General features: G+C 38.3%; 1 pseudogene; it reads left to right on the forward strand.

Annotated features, from left to right (window-relative positions):
- The first annotated feature begins 5,716 nt into the window (after positions 1-5,716).
- On the forward strand, positions 5,717-13,479 carry LOC129404372 (ADP-ribosylation factor-like protein 1; annotated as a pseudogene).
- Positions 13,480-23,765: the final 10,286 nt, after the last annotated feature.

A 23,765-nucleotide genomic window follows, 5' to 3' on the forward strand; every position in this document is an offset into this window, starting at 1 on the left:
GACTCTGTCCCTCTTAATTCCTGCTGGTCAACTAACTCAAAAGCAATTTCTGTTGACTCTATATCAATATCTATCCTATTATTATTATTTTATGACCGTCTCCCAGAGAAAGGTCTAGACTATCACAAAATCTTTCTGTTGGTCTCTTAGCTGTCATCTACTCACCATTCCAATGTCATCCCCATCCAGTCATCAGATCGATTATTTTAAAATGTAAATCACATCATCCCATGCTATTTCTCTGCTTTCAATCTCAATATTTTTTTTGAAAACTCACAATAGAAGCCAAGATCATGCCCAATGTGCCATATGTGGTTGGTTTTCATACAAGTTCTCTGAGTTAATTTCCTTCTCTCTGTGTTCAGACTGTTGCAGCCTGCATCTCAAACACATCAGGCACAGTTCCCCTTCGGGACCCCTCTGCATAATTCATTGTCTCTCTTTCTCTCTGTCTGTCTGTCTCTGTCTATGTCTCTCTATCTCATGTGTACTCTTTAGTTATTTTCATTTGTTCATTTATTAGAGAGATTTACCATAATTATTCATCCAGTTACTCTTTATCTATGTATCCTCCTCTTCATGTCAGAACACTACCCCCATGTAAAATACCTTGTTTCCTGTTTCCTGTTTCCTGTATGCCTTTTTTCACTCAACTTTAATCACCATCAAGATAAGAGATATCTTGTTCAGGTCAGAAAAATTGGACAGTGGGTAAATTGCTTGCACACTTTTTTTAAAAAACTTTTTTATTGAATCATTGTGAAATAGAACCTTACAAAGTTGTTCATGATTAGATTTAAGTCATACAGTACTCCAACACCCGTCTATCCACTAATGTATGTTTCCCAATACAGGTGTCCCCAGGTTCAATCCCATCACCTCCCACACCCCGCACTTCTCTCTCTCTCTCTCTCTCTCTCTCTCTCTCTCTCTCTCTCTCTCTCTCTCTTTCTCTCTGTCTCTCTATCTCTCTCCTTTTGGGCATTGTGATTTGCAATATTGATACTGAAAGTTTATCAAGAATATCCCCTTACCTACTTTTAACACTCAGTTCTTGTCCAGCGTGATCACTGGTATGATGATACTATTTGGGAATGATCATGCCTTGCACATTCTTGAGCATGTTTGATTCCCAGCACTTAACATGGTCCCCTGAGCACAACCAGGACTGATCCCTGAGGTCAGAGCCAGGAATAAACCTTTAGCAGACCTGGGTATTGCCCAAACCTCCCCAAACTAACTAGCTTGTTCATTTATGTACCAATGAGAAAACTGAGACTCAAGAAACAATAATTTCCCTGTCATAGTCTTTTTTTATCAGTAAGGTAAAATGATGGGTCTCATTTCCCTGACCCCTGAAAGAGCCTCCAATGTGGCACCTTTGGGAAGGATGAGTAAAGAGAGGCTTCTAAAATCTCAGGGCTAGGACAAAAAATGGAGACGTTACTGAAACCGCTCGAGAAAATTGTTGATCAACGGGATGATGATGATGATGATGATGATCATGATGATGATGATGATCATGATGATGATGATGAAGGTAAGATTTAAATGATTATTATGTCACTCAACATGATTTTTAAAAATTGTATTGTAGCTAATATTTTCTATCTGGGACAGATGTAGAGCTAAGTTTTCACCTTTGTTATTATTTGATACAATCATTCTCCACTTCTTGTCCTCTCTCCTTCCCCTACTTGCAAATGTTCACTTATCTTTCCTGGCAATAAGATTACTCAAGCAATGGACTCCTGGCTGCTGAGTCATATTTCTCTTTTTCTAACACCCCAAACCATCATCACTGGTGGCTGCTAAACTAGACTGTAAAATCCACTCTGCTTCCCGTGACTCATGTCCTCATTACCTCACACCTGATTCACTACAAACTATCATCTACTGCATTCCTCTTTCCTTGAGTTCCTCCAAACACATCACATGCACTTCTTAAAAAAGAGAAATTTTCATTTCCTTGACCCCTACTCAATTGCACAGGAAAATGTTAGTTTAGTTTGTTCAACCTAAGTAACAATTGTTCCTACATTTCATCCTAATCTCTTTATTCAGCAACCCTCATTCTGTTGTTTCTCTGATGATTTTGGTGATATTTTACTATGTTCCACAGGAACTTCTGACTCTTAGCTCTATGACTTTGTGCATATTAGTTTCCCATCTTCCTGGAATTCAAAACCACTCAATAAATTCATCTATTGAATTTCTGATTACTTTCACTTATCTGTGGACATAGATGGGCAAAACATTTGAAGGTAGGCCCATTTATCTATGCAATGTTCTCATACATATGGTTTAGATACATTGCTGCACTATTTGGGGGATAAGGAATCTTCCCTGGGTAATGAGATATTCATGCAGGTTGTCATATGTGTCCAATATCTTTATGTGTGCCAAATCACTATGCCCTCTACTATAACTATCTCTCTCCTTCCTGATTCTCACCTGGGTGTCCTGTGAGTTTGATGATGCTCTCAGGGTTTTGAAAACACAAGACAGAAAGTGGTTCTGTCTTGCATTCTGCCACATGATTTTCCCTTGAACAGGAAACTTGTTATTTGCTTAAATGCCATGAAAGAAAAGGAAAGGGGAAAGGTAAAAAATAAATAAATAAAATTACTGAGTATTTTGAGTTTTAGCTTTGGATGAGAAATAAACCAGTATCTGATAATAAAATTATTCCCTCTGGTATATGAGGAGATATGTGTGGGTGGGTACCATTAGGAAAGATTTATTTCATTTTATTTGAGGTAGAATCTGACTCCCATAAAGCTTATATAATATTATGAGAAATTCACCTATTTGTACCTTGCCCAAGTCCTTATACCTTGAAAAGAAAGGAAGCATCTCTGAGCACAACTTTATGAATATGTGGAAAAATTGTCATAATATTTTTATTATGTCAAATGTAGTTTATACATATCTTGCATGAAGGATGATAAAAGTAGAGTGAATATATGAAACCTCCACATACTAAGCTTTGTTCTTTAAGTACACAGTATACTTGACTTGAAATAGGTAGTTTTTTGTGTCTCAGGAATCTTATAAACTAAAGGCAAGCATTAATGCATGTAAGAAGAAAGAAAAGAGACCATAAAAATTATAACAATTCCATCCCTTTGCTATACGTAGAAGGCCCATCACTAAACTGTAATACAAATGATATATATTTTAACATTTTTACCCTAATTTTTAACTCTAAAAAATGTTTTCAGAGTAATTTTATGTTCATGCTTCTGTACCTTCCACAAAATTAGTAATATGGTTTCTTTATGGTAATTACACTTATGGAACAGCTTTGAAAGAGATCTCAAACATTTCATAACTATTATTTTTTCAATAAAAAGATGTTTAGCAGGTTATTTATGTCTTTAGAATGTTTTATATATCTGTTTGGTTTATATAAAATATTTGTCTTTTCATCTAATTTTTACTTTGGATTGAGTCAAGGTCCTTTATAGGTTTCTCAAATACATTTTAGTTGAGAGACCTAACTCTTATGATCATTTACAAGTTAGACTGCAAACATTATTATTTCCTTAGTTTTTATTTTGCTTTTCCCAAATATTTGGGAAAAAATTAAATAAGCACACAAATATAGAGTTTTAAGCTATAAGAAACAACCTAATCTACAAATTTTCTTTTTCATATACAGGTATCACTTGTATCACTTTTCATCCTATCGTTCATCAATTTGTTCGAGCAGGCGCGAGTAACGTCTCCATTTGTCCCTGTTGAATGCTAGTGTAACCCAATGGCATCTGCTCGCTCCAGGAACATGAGGAGCCTTAAACCTTTCATTCAGGGTCTTGACAAAGAAGTCTGACCATCTCATAGGTGGGCGGGCACGTGTTCTTTTGATGTCCCCTGGAGTCCAGTTGGTAACAGCTCTAGTCTAGGGGTCGTCTCTAAATCACATTACATTTCCAGCCCATCTGATTTTCAATGCTTTGGCAAACGAGATAGTGTCCCTGATTCCTGACCATCAACAGAGATTGGAACTCCAGATTCCTTCTCTCACTTGAGTGAAATGTGATACTCCAAGCATAGCTCTTTCAATTCCTCTTTGGGATACCCGAATAACATTCTCATCCTGGTTTTGCAGGGGCCAGGTCTCTGAGGCGTATGTTAATGCAGGAAGAACGGTGGAGTCGAAAAGATGTGCCCAGAGGTTCTTCGTCCTCTTCGACGCTCTTGAAGGCGTTCCATACTGCTCGCTTCCTCCTGTGCAGCTCAGGTGCTTGGTCGTTAGTCATGTTGATTTCTCAACCTAGATACACATAACTGGTGCATTCGGAGAAGTTTGTTTCATTGAGAGCAAATAGAACATCAGGAACTATTCCATTTCTCATGAACATTTTCTTTATGAAATTCAGCTGCAGTCCGACCTTTCCACACTCACGGTCAAAGTCAGCCAGCATTCGTGCCACTTGGCAGATATTTGGTATAATGAGAATGATGTCATTAACAAAGTGGAGGTGGTGTAGTTGCCAATCTTCACTCCCATTCCTTCTCATTCTAGTTGTCGCATGATGTTCTCGAGGGTGGCACTGAAGAGTTATGGTGAAATAATGTTATCCTGCTGAACCCCTCTCTTTACGTCAATGATCACTTCTTTGTAGAATGGTGAGATCCTGGTGGTGAATCCATAATACAGCTCACAGAGGATCCTGATGTATTGAGTTTGAATACCCTGTTTGGCTAGGGCTTCGATGACCACTTCAGTCTCAACAGAATCAAAGGCCTTATTTAAATCAATGAATGTTAGGCAGAAGCATCTTGAACTCTCGAGAAACCTCAATGAGCTTGGTCACCATGTGGATATGGTCGATCATGCTGAATCCTTTTTGGAACCCAGCTTGCTCACTGGTTGTCCTTTGTCTAGTGTTCTGCCAATCCTATTCAGGATGACTCTAATGAATAACTTGTAGATGATGGACAACAGGCAGATCAGGCAATAGTTGTCAATGACAGCATCTTCTCATATTGCTGCAGTAGTGCCAAAGAGCTCCCAGTTGGTGGTCATTCTGGCAGTGCTCTTCTTAAACTTTGCAGCCCTTTCTCCCCACTCTGTGAAGTAGAATTTCTCGCAAAGGAGATGGTAGTCTAATTCTGTTTGGAATTTTGGGACAATAGCGACATTGGTCAGACAAAACTGTAGATTGAATATGATGTGGTCAATTTCACTGTGGAACTGTCCACCGGGAGATTCCTATGTCCAGCGTTTAGATTCAGCCTTCTGGAACTGTGAGTTACCATGGATGGACTTGGTCAACATGATGAACTCAGACAATCTCTTACCCTATTCGTTCCATTCTAGGCCATGGGTCCCACATTGGGCGACCTTCTCAGTCCTATCTTGGCATTAAAATCACCAACAATGATCTTGTATAAGGTGTGGTCTTCTTTATAGAACTTTTCCAGCTCCCTGTAGAACTTCTCAATTTCTTCTTTGTTGTAGTTGGATGTTGGTGCGAAGATAGATGATGAAGATAGAAACTGCTGGCAACGAGCCACATCTATTCAAATGTAAGCATCTGATTCAGGTTGTTAGGCATTCGAATGAATCAGTGCTCATGGCTAAGTTCATGTGACAAGGACACTGACACCACTGAATCCTCTACTGTCAAATGTTCTGAGGAACAGTTCTTCTCCCGTGTCAAAAACGGTGTGATATGTTCGATGCCTACTTGTCTCATTCAATCCAATGACGTCATACTTTATCTTCCTCGATTGTACCATCAGGTCCTTGATGGATGCTTCCAATGCCAGTGTAAGTGCACTAAAAGTGCAAATAGTCATTTTAGTCCTTCTTTGTTTTTTTATTTGGGTAATCATTTTAGTCCTTTCTTTGGTCAGCCTACATCAGCCATGAGATTTTATCAACCTCTCCTTGTTCGTCCTTCTTAATGCTGCCGTACTGGGGGCTCTTCCAAGATCAGGGGAATGAGGCCCATTGTTGTTACTGGTTTTGGCATATCAAATACACCATGAGTAGCTTGCCAGGCTCTGCTATGTGGGCGGGATATTCTCAGTAGCTTGTGGGGCTCTCTGAGAGGTATGAAGGCTTTTAGGCTGACTCCAATTGCCATTATAGGTGTTCTGATGGTTCACACTGTTTGAACCCCATCAAATATGGTGTGGTAATGATGGAAAATGGGTAGGAAGTGTTTATGATGTGTCTCGCGGCCATGACATATCTGGAAAAGCGGCCTGGAGTTTGGCGGCAGTTGGGTAGTGGAGGTCGGCCAATGAGGAATTTATTTGATGCCAGCAGGGTGAGTCTTATGGCTTATGGGTTTTATATAGGTATTAAAACCCATGTTAATTTACTTAATTCATTAAGTAAAATCTCTTGTAATGCAAGAATGCAGTGGTAATACAGGGGCTAAAATGCTTGCTTTGCATGCTCTATCCTTGATACCTCAAGTATTATAAGGAGTGACCCCTCAGTATAGAGTCAGGAATGGCCCCCAGCACCACTGGTTGCTGCGTAAAAAAAAAACAAACAGGAAATAAATCTTTTCTAATAAAATTGGAAAGAGGAAGATGATCTACACTATGTATTTTTTTCTTGTTTCTGTTCCATACCCACTTGTGCTGTAAACTTACTTTTCCTGGCTCTGGGCTCAGGTATCACTCCTGACACTCCTGATGAGACTTCAGAGACCAAATGGGGTGCCAAAGATTGACCCCAGTTTGGCCACATGTAATGCAAGAACCTTAGATGCTGTTCTATCTTTCCACTCCCTCTACACTATAATTTTTAAAAGACTACATCGGAAAGAAAATTTACCATGCTTACTATTATATTATTTTGTTTGAATCAAGCATGTATGAAAGATAAGAGATACATAATAAATAATTAGCATGGTTGAATGATTATATAAATATTGACTCTAAATCTGTTGTGATCAGTCTATAATTTTTTTTTTAGAAAAATTTCTAAAAAATAGTAGAAATCCAGAGAATATGTTGTGGTCCTTGTAAATAATTCTGCTGGGGGTGGCCAGGGGAGAGGCCCAGCGACTCTCCCCATCAGCCCCCCAGGTTTGGGGGGTCAGTCCTAGGCCATTTGCCCCACTGGGGTGGCTCAGGCTATGGGGCAGATGGAAGAGGAAATGAGAGCCAAGTCGGTTGATTTATCAGTTGCTGTTTATTCCATTCTCTCCATGCACCTGTTCCAGTCTCACTGAGCTCCCTATTCTAGTCTCACTCTGCCCCTCATTCCCGTCTCCTCCTGTCTCTCCCACTCATCTCTCCATGTTCCATCTTACAGCCTGGGCTCTCTATCTCCTCTCTAGTTTCTGACTCTGACTGCTTCTCTGGATTCTGACTCTGACTGCTTCCCTCTCTCCCTCATTCTCTTTTTCTGCTTCACCCCCATGGTCTCTCCACTCCAATTTGTCTTTCTCCATCTTGCCCTCTGGGCCCCATTACACCCAGTCTGGTAGAAAAATTAACATAAGAAAGTGCTTCCTGACTGCCTGCAGGCAAAAAACCTCTTAAGGTGTTTTTCTCCTTTCCTCAGTCCAAAAACTCAATCAATATCTTAATCCTAGCTATTTTTGTGTGAATACAGTAAGAGATACATTGAGGCTTATAGAGTAGCTCTCCAGCTCTCCTGGGAACATTTTACCACAGACTACAGTGCTCAGGCCAGATTAATCATTCCTAAACCTAGCAGTGTTTGAATCTAGTTATTACTTTTTGGATCATGACAGCATTTGTCCATGACCAAGCTCTTAACTTATAGTTAAGCATTAGGCACTTTGGCCAGGCCCATCTCAATGCCAGGGTAGCACACAACTCACAGCTTGCCTTGGGGTCCATCCAGTCCCTCCTTGGGACCCTGCCTTTGAGGGTGCTAGGAAGTAAGGGGCTTAGGCTGAGGCTTAGGTTGAGAGAACAGATGCCCAGGAGGAAAATATCATGTAGAGTCAAATGTTATAAAGCATAGCATTTACTACTGTCTTACTGTGCTAATACAAAAGAACATGGTTCTGAATAAACTATGCAAAGGACTCAAGGAGAAGAGAAAAACAATATTTACAAGTCAACAGAGCATAAAGAAAGAAGTTACAAATTAACACAGAGGAAATGGAGCACTGTGATGGGAATAACCTAAATTAACCTAAACTACCTGTGGCAATGTTATCCTACAGGCCCTAAAGCTATTGATTTTCAAAAATATTTTTAAGGTGACAAAATATAGAAAAACATATTCCATTTTAACACTAATCTAAAGAAAACAAGAGTACAAATATATTAACTTATGAGATATATTTATTTCAGATAAAGTAGAGCTCAGACCAAAGAAGATTTTCAGTTATAAAAAAGAGGATTATATAATGTTAAAGGTGTCAATTATTTAAGAACATATAACAATGCACAATGTTTATGTGACAAAAAAAACACAGAATCAAACACTTTGAGTTTGGATCTGTCCTCAGAAACTGATAGATGCTTCACTGTCATGCCATTGCTCATCGATTTGTTCAAGTGGGCACCAGTAATATCTCTCATTGAGAGACTTATTGTTACTGTTTTTGGCATATCCGTTACACACGGGTAGCTTCCCTCTCTCCCTCATTCTCTTTTTCTGCCGTGCGGGCGGGATACTCTCGGTAGCTTGCCGAGCTCTCCGAGAGGGGTGGAGGAATCGAACTCGGGTCAGCTGCGTGAAAGGCAAACCCCCAACCGCTGTGCTATCGCTCCAGCCCCAAAAGATGCTTAAGGAGAAAAAATTTCTCTGTCATTATAGTAGGTGGCATCAAGATTAGTAGGTCATAGTTGAACTCAACAGAACCACTAGTCAGTTTAATACAAAAATTTCTCTGATCTACCACATCCAAAATAGTGGACTACACATTCTTATTCAACTCATATGAAACACTTTCTAAAATAGACATGTACTAGGATGCAAAAATTAAATAAAATTTAAAAAGAAATTGTGCAATGCTTATCTCAGACTTCTGTGAAATTTACATAGAAAGAAATAATAGAAACAGCTGGAAAATTCCAAAATACTAAAGGTTAACCAGCACATCTCCTTTTTTGTTTTGTTTTTATTTATTTATTTTTTTAATCCCCACCCTGTTTTGTTTTAAAATTGAATCACTGTGAGATATAGTTACGAAATGTTCATGCTCAGATTTCAGTCATACAATGTTCCAACACCACCCCTCCACCAGTATACATTTCCCACCAGCAATGACCCCAGTTTCCCTCCCACCAACCTCCATCGGCAGTTGTCTCTACGGTAGGCATTTTTCTTCTCAGTCTCTATTACTCTCTGTCTGACTCTTCCTCTGTCTCCCCACCCTTCTTTGGGCATCATGGTTTGCAATACAGATACCAAGAGGCTATCATGTTTGGTCCTTTACCTACTTTCTGCACGCAGTTTTTATCCAGAATGACAGAATGATTATTTCCAACTATCATTGCCATAGTGGTTTCTTCTATATCCCAATTGCCCCCAGCACCTGAGGCAGGCTTTCAAACACGAATCACTTTTCTGCGCTGCGTTTCTACTGTCTTTTGGTATTATTCTCTTACTATGTTTTTAATGTACCACAGATGAGTACAATTATTCTATGTTTGGCCCTCTCCTTCTGACTCTTCACTCAGCGTGATGCCCTTCATGTCCATTCATTTATAAGTGAATTCCATGATTTTATTTTTCTTAACAGTTCTGTTGTATACCATTGAAACACCACATTTCTAAATAGCACATGCACTAAAGAAGAAATCTGAAAAGAAATTTTATAAACTATTTTGAACTAAATGAAAATCAGAATAAAACTCCTTAAAAGTTATAGTATGCAGTAAATGCAGTGCTTCGAGGTAAATTTGAAACATTGCATGCACTGTAATAAAGATATATATAAAATCAATCAGTTTAGTGTTCATTTTAGGAATCTAGAGAGAGATCAGTTAACTATATACATCAAATCAAAAGAGCCAATTCCATTGTAAAAATGTCAACTAAGCTATAATAATTTAAATAAAAATAACTATGCTGTTAAGAAGATGGTATGGGAGTGAAAGGAAATATGAAGATATTAACGAAGGGATGTTAATATAAGTCATGAGCTTGATGATGGGACATTCTATTCCTGAAGCTTTATTATCAACAGCATTTTTAATAATGATGCCTAAATTTAAAAAAAAAGCAAAGAGTTCATTGGATGCAGGAGAAAATATTTTTTAAAATGGAACATAAATCAATGACATTGAAAATTTGACTTTAATAGAGAAAATCAATGAACAAAATGATGTTTTTTTTGGAAAGAACAACAAAACATATAAATCTCAAGCCAGATCAAGATAAACAGAGAAAGGGCACAGATTACTAATATTAGAAATTAAAGAGGAGTTATTACTGATGATTTCATACAGCTAAAATACTCTATGCCTACAGGTATTTTTAACCTAGTTGAATAACCTAGAGGAAAAGAAGCAACTTATTGAATGATACTATCCATCCACTCACACAAGAACAATACAAAATTTAAATATATCCATTTCTATTAAAAGAATTGAATAAGTAATAACTATATACAACAGAAAGCATTAGGCTCAGACTGGTTCATAGGCAAATTCTGCCAAATGTTTTAAAGTAAGAAATGAAAGCAATTTCCTATCACCTCTTTGAGATGATGAAAGCAAGAAGAATATTTTCCGATTTATTCATCATGGCCAACATCATTCTACCAATAAAACCAGAAAAGATATTATAAAAGAAAAGAAATAAATGAAATAAAAGAATTTAATTTTATAAATGAAATAAAATAAAAACTAAAAATAGTATCTTTCCTGAACATAGATAAAAAAATTCTCAACAAAGAACCCAACAATGTATCAAGACATAGATGAAAGAGATGATGAATTTTTTTCCCCAAGCATGAAAGTTTGTTTAATCTTTTGTTCAGTTCAGAAAGTTTTGAAACTCAATTACGTGTTTCACCACATCAATAGACTAGGGAAAAGGAAAATCCACATGATTATACCAACATAGTGAAAGACATCATTGTTCAATGATGTTTGACTCCAAACAAGGTAGTGAAGTACTGAGTTGGTTCAGTACATGTTTCTTAAAAAAAAATTATAGATTTAAAACTAGAGTAGTTCTGGACTTTGAAATTTCTCAGATTCCCTCAAATATTTCAGCTGACCCAGAAAATGAACATCAATACATGCAAAACTTTTACTCATAGATTTAGCAGCTATTCGTGAGAGAGTCTTAGGACAAAGCAAATGACCAGAGCTTACAGAACACAAGATTACTAAACCACTGCAGGTCCTATTTTTCATGCTAGGACCAAGGCTTAGATCCCAGCTTCAGGAACTTCAGGTCTTCTGGGAAGGCAATATTTTGTTACAGGACCTTAATGAGCAAAAGCTAGATGTTTGTATGCTTTATACTGAGTGATAACAACCCAAACAATATCAAGAAATTTGTAACTGTCTTCCACTTCTAAGTCAAAATATACAGTTTTATTTATAACTATGCAGTCACATTTAGCTGAATATATTTTCAGAAAGAAAATAAATTTTAAATCACCACACAGTGATTTACACAATCCTTAATGATAAAGTTTCATGCATACGATGTTCTAACACCATACCCATGCCTAGGGTCCTGTTTCACTCTACCAAATGCCTTTGACATTTGTTGATCTATCGCTATATTTCTTGATATCCCACATTTGAGAGATCATTCTGTGTTTGTCCCTCTCCTTCTGGCTGACCTCACCCAGCATAATATATTATCTGTCATGCATGCAATGGTCAGTTGGATAATTTCATATTTTCTTATACTTGAGTAGTGTTCCATTGTTTTATCTTCAGTATTAGACATGGGACAGTGAATAATAATGATAATATGATTCTCAGGACTGAAGCGATAGCATAGCAGAAAGGGCATTTGCCTTGTATGTGGCCAACATAGCTGACCCAGGTTCGATTCTTCTGTACCTCTCGGAGAGCCCAGCAGGCTACCGAGAGTATCCTGCCTGCACGGAAGAGCCTGGCAAGCTACCTGTGGCATATTCAATATGCCAAAAACAATAACAAGTCTCACAATGGAGACGTTACTGGTGCCCTCTCGAGCAAACCAATGAACAATGGGAAGACAATATGACTCTCAGTGACTTCTGCACCACCTTCAAATGGTGCTGAATCACTCCTCACTATCTGTGATAAACCCCAAAGGAGAAAATCTTACTATAGACTTGATTTCCCTACTGCAAAGCTGAAACAGGATAGTTGCTATATTAGACAAGTTTACATTAGGGAGACTAAACCAAGGTGTGACAGAATAAGTATCAAGTGTTCCTTGTATATTAAAATTTCTACAGTTTGTTTCAAAAAGCACAAGTTCTTATTTTGCTGATTGCAAAACAAGAGTTAGAGTCCAATTCAAATTATAAATCAGAACAGAGAATACCAAGAGTCACACAAAATGAATACAATAGGGCATTGTAGAAGAGAAAGATAAATTTGAAGCAAGGTAATGGAGATTTTATGGAAGAATAAAACTTGGAGGATATACAAAGAAAATCAGTAAGCAGGGAGTCTTCGTAAGAGGATTAATCAAGAAAAACTCTCCCGGAGTCCAAGCGGTGACCAGCCACAACCCTGAGTCCTTGTTGGAGCTGGGCTGGCATGAGGATTCGAGGGGAGACATCTTGGGGGGGCGGTTCTCAATATTTTTTCTAGTCTGCTTCAAACCCGGAAAACGTACATTTTAATTTTGTGCTAGATGCAGCAGGGAAAACTACAATTTTCTACAGATTGCAGGTTGGAGAAGTGTTACTGTAATTCCGAGCATTGGATTTAATGTTGAGCCGGTAGCACTGTAGCACTGTCGTCCATTGTTCATTGATTTGCTCCCGGGCACCAGTAATGTCTCCATTGTGAGATTTATTGTTACTGTTTTTGGCATATTGAATATGCCATGGGTAGCTTGCCGGCCTCTCTGAGAGGGATGGAAGAATCGAACCTGGGTTGGCCACGTGCAAGGCAAACACCATACCCATTGAGCCGGTAACATGCAAAAATCTTAAATTCCAAGTCTGGGCGTTAGTAGAACATACGAGTATCAGGCAGTACCAGAGATGTTATTATTCTAACACAGATATGTAGTAGACCATTGCTACAGAAACCGAACTGATCTTTCTGAATCAGAGTTGGTGGCCTTGTTGGAGGAGAACAGACCTTGACGCCCTTAGGGCAAATTCACTTGGGTGACCATCCTTTGAAGGACTGAAATGGCAAATATTCAAAATTTCTGTGGCCGCAACCAAAGGCACTGGTCTTGATGAGGCCATGGAATGGTCAGTGGAAACATTGGAGAGTGGACAGAAAATTCGATCACTTCTCTTATTGAAAAATACATTGGTCACATGTGCTTCACACTATGAAATGTTAGAACTGTGTGATTGTTGGCCTATCAGCCATAGCTGACTGCAATGTTTGTAATAAATATATTTTAAAAATATAAGTAGTGGAGAGACAGCCTATCTTGAATAAACAAACTGAATGTTCTGCATAATATGAGACTGATACCCAAGGACAGTAGACACAAGGGCCAGGAATATTGCTCCATAGTTGGAAGCCTGCCTCTTGAGTGAAGGCAGCTGGAATAGAAAAGAGATCATTAAGTCAATGATGGTTGGAGGGATCGTTCGGGATGGGAGATGTGTGCTGAAAGTAGGTAAAGGACCAAACGTGATGGCCTCTCAGTATCTATATTGCAAACCATAATGCCCCAAAGTAGAGAATGGGGAAATTGTCTGCCGTAAAGGCAGGGGGACAGGTGGAATTGGGGGTAATACTGGGGACTTTGGTGGTGGAAAATGTGCACTGGTGGAGGGATGGGTGTTTGATCATTGTGTGATTGTAACCCAAACATGAAAGCCTTAAGTTGAGAGAGCAGATGTCCAGGAGGTAAATATCATTCAGAGTCAATTAACTCCCAAGTTACAAAAACATAGCATTAACTGTCTTCTTCTGTCCATACCAAAAAGACATTGCTCTGAATTAACTATGCAAAGGACTGAAGGAAAAGAGAAAAAGCAATATTTCCAAGTCATCAGTGCACAAAGAAAGAGGTTACATATAAACACAGAGGAATAGGAGCACTGTGATGGGAGCAACCCAATAAATCTAAGCTCCCTGTGGCAAAGCAGGAAGGACAAACCAATGTTATCCTGCACAGAATCACCTGCTGATGAAAAGGGAGCATAGTTGAAAGTGAGATTGCTGGGCTAGAAGGCTGTTCTGTTTAAATAAAGCTTGAATTCCTAGAAATGCCTATGTTTCATCACACGCAACCCCGCTCAATAAATATGAACTGATTGGGGGCTAGAGCAATAGCACAGTGGGTAGGGTGTTTGCCTTGCACACGGCCGACCCGGGTTCGATTCCCAGCATTCCACATGGTCCCCCGAGAACCGCCAGGAGTAATTCCTGAGCGCAGAGCCAGGAGTTAACCCCTGTGCGTCGCCGGGTGTCACCCAAAAAGCAAATAAATAAATAAATAAATATAAACTGAAATATCTAGTATCCTTCAAAATAAAATGTTAATGGAATTCATAACATAAAGAAAAACTTTACACTAAGGAATATTTTTTTAAAAAGATCTATTTTAAGTAATATGTAAGAGGTATCTTTACTGCTTTCATCCCTTTTCTTTACCTGTGTTTGGACATGAAAATTTTTTAAAAATTGGGGGCAAGGAGATAATCTCAATGGACTAGAGAACATACTTCGTATGCAGGAGACCCGGATTCCATCCTCAGGACCACATGGTCCACCAAGCACTGAGCCAGGATCCAGTCCCTGAGCACCACTGGGTGCCCTCAAACCAAATAAAAAGCTAAAATCTTACTGGTTCAACAGGGATGTTTAATCATTCATATTTATTTGCCTGTTTGTTTTTCTTTTGGGGTCACACCCCTTGGTGGGGCAAACAGGATTAAAACAATCAGCTGCTGGTAAAGAACAGCGCTGATATCCTTGTATCCCTCAAGGTTCAAAAACATAAGCACTTTTGTTGTACTTGCCACTGGCCTCCAGATACCCACTTCTGTCACTTTTCCTCACACTTTTGGCCATTCTCTTTTATTTTTTCCATGACAAAGAATGGGGTGAAGGGGCTGGGGATATAGGTCATCTGAGGTTGAAGCAAAATATGCTTCCCGTGTTCGAGGCCTGGGGTTTGATCCCCAACATCAATCGCAAATGGGGATGCATAGAACATACATTTATTTGGGAGGCCCTTGACTATCAGGAACCCACTAGATATGTTACATGGGTTTGAATGCTTATATTTACAAATTAAATTTTGAGTATTATTTGTGAGAAGCCTGAAAATAGCGGACTGAGAGGTAGTGAAACCAGAACCTGTGACTTGTAGTTACAGATGGTGATTCCTTGGGAGTCCCTCCCACACCCCCTCTAAAAAAATTAGAGACTTGGAAAAATATCAGAGGTTTCCTTAAGCTCATTCTGTTTTATTTTTGGGGTGCCAGGAATCACAGATGGCATCCCTGCCAGGCTTAAACAGAAGAGCTGCCAGGATCACATTCAGTGCTTAAGGAATACTAGAGCATTGATATAAGATCAGATGTTTGCAAGGTTGTGAGATCTCAGATGTTTGCAAGGTTCTCTAAGTCTATTCCTTCTCTATTCCTTCCTTCATCCCTTCCTCTCTCCAGCCCTACCTCTCTCTCACTCTCTCTCCTTCTTTCCTTCCTTCCTTCCTTCCTTCCTTCCTTCCTTCCTTCCTTCCTTCCTTCCTTCCTTCCTTCCTTCCTTCCTTCCTTCCTTCCTTCCTTCCTTCCTTCCTTCCTTCCTTCTTTCTTTCACAGTACCATGGATTCAACCCAGTGTCTTGCACATGCAAGGCAACCACTGAACTCAAACTCTTAGCCACATCCCTGGCTCCTCTAACAGTCTCATAACTGAATAGAAATTGTACTATCATGTGGTCCCTTTGGAAAAAAAATGAGAAACTGAGAATGGTGGAATTTCTTCCATTATGTCAACACCTGAGATGCACTTTGAATGGTCAAAATGTAAGCATTGAGGGCAGGCACTACCTTTTATTTACTGTGAGTATCCCTGGCATATAGGACTCAATAACTATCTACTGATTAAAAAACAAAGAATAAATATGACATTCGTGAAAGGTTATGTTAATTTCCACCTGTTGTCTGCTCCTTAGTTCCTGGGGCAAAGACTGTCATTCAGTCTTATCACAAATAATTAATATTTTCTTTTTGGTCTTTTTATTGAAGCACATACTGGAGTGATAGCACAGTGGGTAGTGCATTTGCCTTGCACGCAGCTGACCAGGGTTCAATTCCTCCACCCCTCTCAGAGAGCCCAGCAAGCTACCGAGAATATCTCGCCACATGATATGCCAAAAACAGTAACAACAAATCTCACAATGGATATGTTACTGGTGCCTGCTCAAGCAAATCGATGAGCAACGGGATGACAGTGATACAATGATTGAAGCACATTTATGCATTTTTTATTATGTTATTAAGAAAAGGGGGTTCTATCCTCTATGTTTGATTCTATCCTAGCTATTGCTGATGCTGTCCTGCACCTATAAAAATCAATAAATACCATTGATTTTTTCAAATCTATGTGCCCTTTCCAAGTTTTTTGACGTCCATGACTAGGACATTTCTTATAACATAACTGTAAAGCAGTGACAGCTCTCAGTTATGGCCCCTGAGCATGACATTTAATGCTGTGTAGATTTGCCACTCGCTTTGATTACGATTTTTAGCCTTCCTGAATCCAGTTGTGGTCATTGCCTTAATACAAATAATGATAATATTATCCATCTCCATGAGCTTGTTTTGAGAAAAAAATGTATTGGCACAGCTGCAGCTAAAGGAATAAGCAAAGATATAGATTTACATTATTTATCAAAGTCAATTTCCTTTTTTCTCCTAATTTCCAGATGATAAACACAGAATCCCAAAAGGATTTTGACCAATGCCTGGACGGTGTAAAACAGGCTAAGATGCAACAACAACTTCAATCATATGGAAATTTTGTCTCATCAGATGCTAGACAGAAGATATTGACAGAAAGTCCAAGGTTATTCGGGCTTGAGAGTTCAAGCAAAAAAAGGAAAAAAACAACACTAGTGAAATACTTGACTCTTGGAAAAGACAGAAACGCAATGGAAACCTGTCCAGGAAATACCAGTTCATTTACACAGTAACTCCTCATCCTCAACTTGAAAATCTTGGGAGCAGCTGTGCATTTTCTCTGTTTCCAAAACTCAGTCCAAGTCCCTCTTGACCCACTGTACAGTTTGGCAGTGTGCTTCGCGGTCCGCGGACCCTTTGTGCGAGAGAGCCAGCCCAGAAGACCTCAGGCCCCGCCCCCTCCGGGGCTGTCACCAAGAATGTCAGAGGCGCAGCACCAACTTCGTTACCAGCACAGCTCCGCCAGTTTTCCCTTTGGCAGGCGTTTTCCTGACTCTCCATAAGACTCTTCACCTCTTTTTCGCTCATTTGAGATTAAAACTGTTACATATGACTATCATTTTTCTAGTTTCTTTGCCGACACACAATATTAATAGATTTTCTACTTAACCCTATCTTCGCTTTAACACATCTTAGAAAGTAGAATAGGAATTTCAAATTTATATATTAAGTCTAAGAAATGATGAATCTTTTGAATGATCCTGGGAAAGTCCTTTTTTCATTGTTTTCGTCCATCTGTTTGTTTTGAGGCCGTACCCCAGTGCTCCTCCGGGGGCTAGTCCTGGCTCTGCATTCAGAGATCACTCTTGGCAGGGCTCAACGATCATCAAGGATGGAAGAATATGAACCCAGGTCAACTGCATCGAAGGCAAGAAAAACCTTATAGGCTGTACTACCTCACTGGGTTTTTAATTTTTTTTGAAGAATACTCTTTTTGACTTTTACCTATATTAACTCTGGTCATGGGATAGAGAAAAAAGTTTGTTTTAGGCTGCTTTTATGTGATTGTTACATATATTCCCGTTCAACTATAGACATGTTGATATTGGGAAAAGATACTGATTGCCTTCTACTATTCTTTTTTTGAGGATTGGGGACACACCTTGCTGTGCTCAGGGCTTACTCCTGGGTGTGTCTCAGGGATCACCCCTGGAGAGGTTCAGACCATATTGGGTGCAGGGGATCAAATCTGGGTCACTGCATATAAAGCAAATGGTGCCGTACCCGTGGTACAATCACCCTGGCTCCCCTCCTACCATTCTGAAAAAGAGGACTGAGGAGTTCTTCAGTTTTAATTTTTAAGAGTCAATGTGCAAATCAGTATAACAATCAAAGACTTTTACAAAATAAACAGAGTAAAGGCTAGTTATCTGGGGCTGGAGCGATAGCACAGTGGGTAGGGTGTTTGCCTTGCACGCAGCCTACCCGGGTTCAATTCCCAGCATCCCATATGGTTCCCTGAGCACTGCCTGGAGTAATTCCTGAGTGCATGAGCTAGAAGTAAACCCTGTGCAACACCGGGTGTGACCCAAAAACCAACCAAACAAACAAAAAACCAAAAAAGATTAGTTATCTAATTAAAAACGTATTATTTTCCCCAATTGATAAAATTAACTATTTGGAGATATTAAAAGAGCATGGTAGATCCAGTTTTCATGATGACTAAACTAATTTGAAGGCTTACTTACACTACTTGTGTAAGATGTGCATGTATGCTATGCATATTTGTGAAATTATGTGAGTCTACTCAGATCCTTCATATTCAAGTGGCATTAATGATACTTAACATCTCAACACAGAAAGACCAATGCGTGAATAATAATTTTTTAAAATTTTAAAATTTTAGTGAGTCACAGTGAGGGTACAGTTACAGATTCACATCTTTCCATGCTTGCTTTTCCCTCATGCAATTGAACAATAATTTTTAATAAAGAAAGTTGGCAACTTTCTACTGTGAAGAAATTAAACAGCTGTTTGTTTTAATACACAAGTTTGATCTATTCTATTCAAAACTATTTCCAATCTATTCTCTACAAAATAAAGTAAAAACTCCTTAGTCTCACAACAGAAGAAACTAAACAAAATCTGGGGCCAGAGAGATAGTGCAGAGGGTAGGGAACTTTTCAGGCATGCAGCAGACACAGCTTAGATCCCCGGCGTCTCATATGGTCGCCCTAGCACCACCAGGAGTAATTCCTGAGTGCAGAGCTCCGCCAGATATGGCCCAAAAAGCAAAAGACAAAAAACAAAGCTAAATTGTCACTTTTACAACTTGCCTTTGGATCACCATGACTTGCAATCTGTAATGGGACATAGCATTTGCCAAGGAAATATTTGCAAGCATAATTAGTGACTGGACTTCTAAAAAAAACATAATTCTTCTTGTGAACAAATGTACTACTTACTTTCCCCTCCATGCCTCCCTTCTCTCACATTTTATCCACTCTTTTCCTACCCAGTAACCATGTCTAGAAAAGGCTGATAAAACCAATTTATCAAGTTTTCCATAAGACACATCACCCCAGAGTATTATTTGCCTTCTTCTGGAATTTTTTCTGTTCTGAATATAGTTCTGTTGTTGAGTTTCTCATCTAATATTATCTCTGATTTATGTGCATAGTATAACAAATGAAATTAAGTAAGTGTGTAAAATGGCTGGAGCGATAGCACAGAGGATAAGGTGTTTGCCTTGCATGTGGCCGACCTTGGTTCAATTCCTTTATCCCCCTTGGATAGCCCAACAAGCTACCGAGAGTATCTCGCCCGCACACCAGAGCCTGGCAAGCTACCCGTGGCATATACAATATGCCAAAAACAGTAACAATAAGTCTCACAATGCAGACGTTACTGGTGCCCTCTTGAGCAAATGGATGAACAACGGGATGACAGTGATTGACAGTGACAGACAGACAGTGTAGAATGGTATGCAATACCTTAGCTATGGACTGTTGGAGGGTATAGAGATAAGCTTTCAAGTAAGCTAATACAATAAAGGCTATCTAAGAGTTAAACTGAACAACACATAAATAGCAAAAAATATCTACTTGTTATAACTTGTAAAATGAATAAATATATGAAAGGGTTGTTAATGGCTCCTTTAGCGTCAACCTTTTATTAACCAAGTGTTCACTGATTAATTAATACAGACAAATTGGCCCTAAAATTAAAAAATATATTCTTTTAATTTCTCTTGATTTTTTAGTTACAATAAATTAACAAACAACAAAGAAACAAAATAGCAGAGAAATGTAAATTATTTTTAGAAGACAGAGTTAAAGTAGAGAGAGAGGAAGAGAGAGAGAGACTTCCAAAACAAGTCTTGATGTAGGCAACCATTTGGATCATAATTCTACTTGTGCTGTCCAGTATTCCATTCTTGTGACCTTCTCTGTAGCAATTCAAGGAATCATCACCATTATCAAAAAGTTTTGTGACATTTTGTTTAATTTCCTCTAAAGTTCTAGTTGACTAGGGCCCAGACTGAGTTCTAACATCCACTATTGAACATCAGAAATTTATCTGAGACTTCCATGAATCTCTTCACTTTTAACAGTTTCAAAGTTCTGCTTCTTTCAATAAAGTCCTCTATGAAAGGGCTTTCTTAATCAGGATTTTTATCAGTTCTTCTATTAAAAGGACATTTTTATTTCAGAGGGCTTTTTTCTAGTATTCTATCACATAGCAGCTTTTTTGGTCCCAGCATCAATAACATTTTATGGGGTCTACCTGTGTTTTACTGTTGAGACATATTATGTTCAGAAATACTTCTATCATTTGCTTGTGACTAGGAAACAGAATGTTCCTTATACATTAAATTGTGAAAGTGGAATCAAAAGGTTTCATACCTAAGACTTCCTCAATTTCTGAGCTAAAAACTAGTCATGAGTTTAGGAATATTTTCCACAGAGGGGAAATCTCAATCCTTTAAGTCTCAGTATAAAGAAAACCTCCACAAAGAATTTTACTATTAATTTTTGCTCTAGTTTTTTTCTTGTTCAATAATTGTATCTTCTCAAGCCCATCTTTCATACAGCAAGCTATGCTCCTTGACTCCTGGATCTTATTCTGACTGATCATTGAAATTTAAGAATTTAAAAACAAATCATTTTCAAGCACTTTTAATAAAATAATGATACTCCTTTTACATACATTCTTCCAAGAAAAAAAAATGGAATGCTATTTACCTAGATATTTCATATTTTAAGCATTAATATGTTGTGCAATTTTTTATGAATAAAACACTAAACATATGATTTATATAAATAAAATATAAATCATGTTGAAGATGAATTTTAGTTAGTAGTTAGTTCATTTATTAATAGCCCAGGTAGTCACAAATGGACCCTTTCTATTGAAGTGCATATCATAGAAATTAAACTGTCTTCTCATCTGTTATAATTCTTATTTGCTTTTTGTTAAATAAGAGTAGTATTTGAAACTTAGATATTATCCCATTTTTAATGGAGTCTTCAAATACCACCCACAAATTGTTTGAGCAATATATTAGGAAAGAGAAGTCTTTTGCATGAAAAAACATCAAAACATAAAACACATACCTCATAAACTTCCTATAGAACATAACTGCACATCTCTGTCATGAGTGTTTGAAGTTGGATATTATTCATGGTTGAAATTATTGTTATTGAAATGGTCCCAAGAGATTTTATTATGATTAGGACCAAAAGAACTAAAATTTTAGTGAATATATTGGCTGCTTATGGAATAAACTGCTACTCCACAGCCAACTTTTTGTTACAAACCATGTTATGCAATAAAATATGAGCTTCTCCGAAATGGACATGGGCCTTCCCTATCTCTTTGGATTAAATTGCAGCCTCTTTCAAATGATTTTTGGTATGTGTGCTACTTTATCTTCATAATGAAGAAAAAAATTGGATATAAACTTTGGAAAAAATTATGGCCTCATCTGGACACAAATAAATTACATACGATACATTAAAAATTGTCAGTTCAATTTAGATAACATTTATTTATTGCTAGTTGTTTTAAAGTTTTGTCATTATTTTCCAGATTACTTTATTGCACTTTACTTACCCTCATCTAAATATTTTTTTTCGTATTGTGAGATGACTAGTTTAACTACTTTCCTTACTTTCCTACTTAATGTTGAATAAAAATGTTATAATTTGCCATTTTTCCCTAGATCCTTATAATTTTATCTCAGAATTGCCAATGGGCTTTGTGCCACTTATTTACATGTACTATGTTGATATGTATGAATGTTTAATAAAATTAATTTACTGAATCAAGATACATTTATTATGAGGCACTGTTCTATGCCAAAGAAAATCAAACAAGGGATTGTGTCATCCAACTATTCTAATATTTTGAAAATTACCAAAGTTTTTATATACTAAAACCAGTACTTTTAGCACTTATCTCACACAATTTAACTACAGATAGTAATTTATTCAACATATTTTCTCTTTGTTCAACAAGAAGTAGAAAAGTCATTTATTGGTCAAACATTATTATTTTTGGGGGGCTACCTTACTTTTTTTTCTTTTATTAATGAATCACCGTGGGGGTACAGATACAGATTTACATATTCTCATGCTTGTGTTTCAGTCATATACAGCTTGAGTATCTATCCCGCCACCAGTGCCTGTCCTCCGCTGAAGATCCCATCATCCCTCCCACCCACTCCTACTGCCACCCCATCACCCTCCCCACCCTGCCTCTTTGGTAGGGCATTCCCCTCTCTTCCCTCTCTCTTTTGGGGCACTGTGGTTAGCAATGGAGATCTTGGGTGGGCAATGTGTTCAGTCTACAGTCTGCTCTGAGCACGCCTCTCCCATCCAGAGTGGGTCCTCCCACCACATTTTTGTTTGGTATTTCCTTCTCTGTCTGAACTGCCCTTTCCCCCAGCGTGTGAGGCCGGCCTCCAAGTCATGGAGCAAATCTGGTACTTATTTCTGCTATTTTGGGGTGTTAGTCCTCCATTCTGTTGTTTTATATTCCGCAGATGAGTGCAATTTTTTCTATGTCTGTCTCTCTCTTACTGACTCATTTCACTTAGCATGATACTTTCCATGTTGATCCACTTGTATGCAAAGTTCATGACTTCATCTTTTCTGACAGCTGCATAATATTCCATTGTGTAGAGGTACCAAAGTTTCTTTAGCCAGTCATCTGTTCTCAGGCATTAAGGCTTTTTTTCCAGATTTTGGCTATTATAAACAGTGCTGCGATGTGCAGATGTCATTTCGACTATATATATGTGTATATATATATTATTATTGAATCATCATGTGGAAAATTGCAATGCTTTCAGGCTTAAGTCTCAGTTATGCAATGACAACCATCCCTTCACCTGTGCCCATATTCTACTACCCACCCCCCCAAAAAAAAACACAGTATACCTCCCATCCTTCCCACTCTCCCCTCTCCCCATCCCCAGGCCTGGGTAACTGATAAATTTCACTTTACTTTCTCTTTACTTTGGTTACATTCAATATTTCAACAAAAAGCTCACTATTATTGTTAGGAGTTCCCCGCTAGAGTCAGACCTGCTGTGAAGAGATATGAGGTTTTGGATTTCTGTATTTTAGCAAATGAGTCCAGGAAAATTTCTTCCAGAAATTGGATCATTGCAAGCAATCTCTCATTAGTGGTCCTCATAATATGATGGTCGCCACACCCTTCCTCCCGCTCCCGGCAAGGAAAAGGCGAGAGAGAGAAAAACCTTTCCCCTCCTGGGCAGGCATAGGGCAG

The sequence above is a fragment of the Sorex araneus genome, chromosome 4 (assembly GCF_027595985.1).
Source record: "Sorex araneus isolate mSorAra2 chromosome 4, mSorAra2.pri, whole genome shotgun sequence".
In the NCBI taxonomy this organism is placed as follows: domain Eukaryota; kingdom Metazoa; phylum Chordata; class Mammalia; order Eulipotyphla; family Soricidae; genus Sorex; species Sorex araneus.